Below are 5,646 nucleotides of genomic sequence, written 5' to 3' on the forward strand. Positions count from 1 at the left end.
GTCTCAGAAAAGACCCTGTGCCCAGATATCTTTGGTCCCTGTGGAGCTCCTATCCTTTCCTCATCAGACTAACTCCACTTCTTTCTTATGATTCCCTGTACTCTGCCAAAGGTTTGGTCATGAGTCTTTGCTTTGAAAACACTGAGCCATCTCTCCAGCTCTTAGACCAATCATTTTAAAAGTCAGCTTTCCCAGAGACCGCCCCACTTGCGTTTTGTTCCTCTTACCCAATCCTGTAATGCCAAGGCTTGTACTACCCCCCTGCATTTTTGTTCCTTTAAAAACTTTTGCAAAGGAGTCGATTCCTGTAGATCTTTTGGGGGCTCGCGAACTGGGTGTAACAAGGGGTCTTTGCAAAGATCGATACTCCAACCAAAGACCATGCATGGAGATAACCTAGAACCCCTGCACAGATGTAGCTAGGGCAGCTCAGTCTCCAAGTGGGTTCTCTATTTCCCTTTCTAAGTGACATTCCAGCATCCTCCCTTGGGCCCTCCTTGTTACTTAGCTTCTTTGGGTCTGTGGATTATAGTGTAGTTATCTGGTACCGTAGGTCTAATACAGATGGAGAGGGAACTGGACAGGAGATGGAATGAGGAGAGAAATAAGGTGCAGATCAGATGTGAGAAGCTGGGTGGGAGGTGAAAGGTCTAGGAACAAGAAGAGAAACTAAAAGGAGGACATCTCTTTGTCAAGCTGGAGTCTTTCCACAGGGTAGACTCCTGGGAGAATATGGGTGTGACTCTAGCTGAGACTCCTAACAAGTGGGGGTGGTAGGTGACATGAAGACTGAAGTGGCCACTTCCTAACCAGGCAGGACTAGTGGAAGGAGAGGAACAACAACAAACCAAAAAAACCTGTGATCCTAAAATTACCCTGCCTACAAGAAGTACAAAGATAATGAGGGAACAAAGATTGAGGAAAAGTCCAACCAATAATTGGCCCAACCTGAGACCCACTACATGGTAGAGAGCCAGCCCCTGACACTAATAATGACACTCTGTTATGCTTGCAGAGAGGTCCATAACTTGATGGTTTTCTGGGAGGCTCCAGCCAGCAGAGGATCAGGGCAGATGCTGGCATTTGCAGCCAAGCATGGGGCAGAGCAACGGAGGTCCTGTGAAAGTTTTTGGGGAAAGATGGAAGAACCTGGAGGGGACAGGAACCTCACAAGAAGATCAACAGAAACAACTAAGCCAGTCCCATGGGGGGGGGGGGCTCACAGAGACTAAGACATCAACTAAGGAGCATGCATGATCTGGACCTGCACACATGTAGATGATGACCTGCTTGTCATGTGGAGGGCTTGTGGAGGCTGGGGGATGGACTATTTCTAGTATGGACTCTTTTGCTTGCTTTTGGATAACTTCTCCCTGGCAAGGCTTCCTTGCCTGGCTTCAGGGGATGAAGATATAGTCATTCCTAATGAAACTTGATTTGCTGGGAAAGGTTAATACTGGGGGAAGCGAGGGTTCTCCATCTCTGTTGAAGTAGAAACTAAAATGACGGTTTCTAGATACTATAGAAAGGGGGTGTTGGGTGATGTTAACAAAACTCTTCGTAAATGAGCATATTGTAATTATTATCAACAAAACCAACTGATAACTGTGCAAAGTAACATGCTTATCAGCTCCAGTTAATTCATTACCATGTGTGTACAAAAAGTGTGAATGAGTGTGTGTAACAACAACTAATGGAAAAAGATGCCTCAAATTTTGAAGAGGGTGAGGAGGGGTATATGGGAGTATTTGAAGTGTTAAATGTTGTAACTATTTTATAATGCCCAAAATAAAGGATAAAATGAATAACAATCAAAATTTTTAATTTAAAAAATTATGAAAGGAGAAAATAGATTGAAGATAGCAACTTACTAATGAAGTCATACAAATTAGATTTTGGAAGCTAATTTGGGTAGAATTCTGGGCAATTGGCCCCAAAAGTACTTGAGATGCTTTTAAAACCAAATGACTAATTTAATTTAATTTAAATACATTTCTTTTTTTTTTTTTAAAGATAAGTGAAGGAGAGGAGGAACTCCCCTATCAGTGGAATAGGGGAGGGACATATGAGGAGAAGAGAGAGGGAGTGTAGGATTGGGAGGAGATGAGGGAGGAGGCCACAGCTGGGAAACAAATTGAATTAATTGTTATGAATGATAATAATAAAAACAAAACAAAACAGACAAGTGAACATATAAAATATATTTCATATTTAATGTTAACAAGCAATTCCAAATGATAAAATAAGATAATATCACACAGAAAGTGAAATGACAAAAACCCAGAATAATGACAACATTGACTGCTGCTAAGGGTGCAGAGGCAAAATTCTTATTTGTTACTAGTGAGATTGTAAGATGAATTAGCCACTTTTGAATTCACTTCAGCAGTCCATTACAAACTTAGACACACTGTTTTTTATCCAAGCACACTCCTTGGTACTTGGTCAAATGAATTGGAAACTTACATTCAGATAAAACTTGTGTATGATTGCTGATACCACTTTTACTAATTGCTTTCAAATTTTTGAAACTACCTTAATATACATCAGACAGTACCTGTGACATATCCAGACAAATACTACTCAACACCAAAAATTAAAAGAGCTTCAATGCTACCTGAAATAAAAATAGAAACAAATAAATATATGTAGAAAAAAAAATGGGTCTCTATAGTCAGAGAATTAATGACATTCTCTAATGGCCATAATCATGAACACAGTAGAACTCTTAATCTTTGTAATATAACTGGAAAAACATTAGAGGCTGTTAACTCATTTATTCAGATGTCATCCTGGAAAGAAGCATTATACCACTGTCAGGGACCACAGAGCGTACATCAACAGTGAACTGTAAAGAAACCTACAGATTTTTGGTGACAATTTCATGGGAATGAATCATATTACCTGTACTTGATGTGAGACAATGACATGGGATATATAAAAAAAAAAAGGGAAGACTATGAGTATGTGAAAATAAGTTTATGAGAATTTTTTTGCCATTCTTTTGAATCTTGTCTTTAACTGATATAAACAAATCATGTCTTGATTGAAGGAAAAAGCAAAACCAAGCAACCAAGCAAACATCAATAACAAAAACAAATGCCTTATTCATACATTCTGCCACAGGGCTGAATCTCAAAATAATTATGTTGAATGAGTGAATAAAATTTAAAATTAAAAAAAAACTACAAATTATTTATTTGAGTCAAAGTCTACTAACAAAGATCTGATATCTTTTGGAGACAGAGGTTTAAAGAGTGTGGGGCATGGACTACATATGTTTTTTTAGGGAAACATATTTGTATGATAATATGTTCACTATCCTAATTGGGCAAAGATATTGACAGTTTATGAAATCTCAAAACCCATTGTTTCACATAAACTGGCTAGAATTTGTTAATTATTCTTAAATAAAACTGTAAAATAAAATAAAGGTATGTGATAGAGTATTTATGACAATGAAAACTAATATTGTCAGAGTTAAAAGATAATATTTAGTAAAAATGTTATATATAAATAAAATTATTGAGTCTAGTATGTATTAATATGTATTAATATGTATTAATATGACTTAATATGTATTAAGTCTAGTAGGTATGTATAAAGAAAGACACACAGCACAGTCTCTAAAACATGCACATTTCAAGACAGTCAGAATCCATTATTTAAAAAACTCAGCATGTTGAATATTATACACATACTTATATTTGCAGTAGTAAAGTTTAATAACTCATAAATAATAAAGAGGAAATAATTAAATAGTTTGTTTATACAAATCCCAAAAAGCACATTTACATTTGTGGTTCATAAAATCATCTCATGAGGTTTGGGCAAAAAACTCTTTCACTAGAGTAATGGAGAGAGTGGAAAAGGCTGTATAAAAGGGAGAGAGAAATGTAGCTTAGCTTTGCAGGTAGACACTTCTTATTTTCTTGACTTTCTCATTTTCTATGTGGAACATAGAATGATTACTCTGTCTCTTCAGAGATGTAAAGGACAAGAGAAGTATAGTATTTCATGCTTTTAAACAGCAGAGAGAGGTAGAGGAGGTCGTGGCAGGCAGATCTCTATGAGTTCAAGGCCAACCTAGTCTAGAAAGGAAGTCAAGGATGGCCAAGGCTACACAGAGAAACCTTGTTTTAAAAAAAGAAAGAAAGGAAGAAAGAAAGAAAGAAAGAAAGAAAGAAAGAAAGAAAGAAAGAAAGAAAGAGAGAAAAAGAGAGAGAGAGAGAAAACATGTAAAGGAGAGATTCGAGTGACTTTATGAATACATACAGTTTTAGGATGTATGTCCATGAATAATTTTTCAAATATTTTTATTTCCAATCAGAAATTATTTTGAATATTAAATTTTATTAATATTCCTATGTGTTATATATATCTTGTAAAAATTTACAAAATACTTGATGTAGTTTTCATTTGGATTGCACTGAATCAACATCTCGATTTAGAATGTATGACAAGATGTTTTTAGTGTTTATAATGGATACCACATCACAGATCTTGAAGGCAGAGAATTTTGTAATGATCTATCTGTTCTTGTGAAACAGACCCATGTGAGCTTGTTCTTCATGTGTATCATAAGCTGACGACTACAGAGAGCATATCTCAGATAAATAATCCTTTATTTAAACCTCATATCAAGTGTCTCAACGCCATTTCAACCTTCAGATCCAAAGGAAATAAATGTTTTCTACAGCAAAATAATCTAGTTTGGCATTTCACTCAGAGCATCATTAAGTCCATTAGATAGTGACACTTTTCCTAGTTATGGTATTTCTGTTTTACTCAATCTAATGCTATTAACTACTGTGAAGCCAAGAAGTGTTCTAGCCTTTTTTAAATTAATTTTTATTACAATTTATTCACTTTGTACCCTGGTTGTGGCCCCCCTCCCTCATCTCCTCCTAGTCCCTCCCTCCCTCTTCTCCCCCTATGCCCTTCCCCTAGTCCACTGATAGAGGAGGACCTCCAGCCCTTCTATCTGACCCCAGCCTATCAGGTCTCATCAGGACTGGTTGCATTGTCTTCCTCTGTGGCCTGGCAAGGCTGCACCCCTGAGAGGCAGGTGATCAGAAAGACTGCCACTGAGTTCATATCAGTTTACAACCCTTGCTCACCTTAGGAAAGAACCCACTTGGAGACTGAGTCTTTGGGCTACATCTGAGCAGGGGTTTTAGGTCTTCCTCATGCATGGTCCTTGGTTGGGGAATCAGTCTCTGCAGGGCCCCAGGGCCCAAGTTTTTGGCTCTGTTGGTTTCCTTTTGGAGATCCAGTCCCCTCCAGTTCTTTCTATCTCCCCCTTCTTTCATAAAATTCTATCCACTCTGCCCAAAGTTTGGCTATGAGTCTCAGACTCTGATACCTCAATCAGTGTAGTCTTTCAGAGGCCCTCTATAGTAGGCTATTGACTTTTCCCCTATCTTCTCCTGCTTCTGATGTCTATTGCTTTTGCCCTTCTGAATGAGAATTGAGCATCTTCCCTATGGTCTTATAACTACTGTTATTTAAATTGAAAAAAAATTAGTCCTTATTAAGTAGGTTAGAAGATTATGTAATCAAGTGATTATATTGCCAGTAGATAGAAAATTTAAATGAACTATGCCTATTTAATATATAAAAACATAAAGTATCCAGACGAAAAAG

This window comes from Psammomys obesus, unplaced genomic scaffold, assembly GCF_907164565.1.
Source record: "Psammomys obesus unplaced genomic scaffold, mPsaObe1.curated_primary_1811, whole genome shotgun sequence".
In the NCBI taxonomy this organism is placed as follows: Eukaryota; Metazoa; Chordata; class Mammalia; order Rodentia; family Muridae; genus Psammomys; species Psammomys obesus.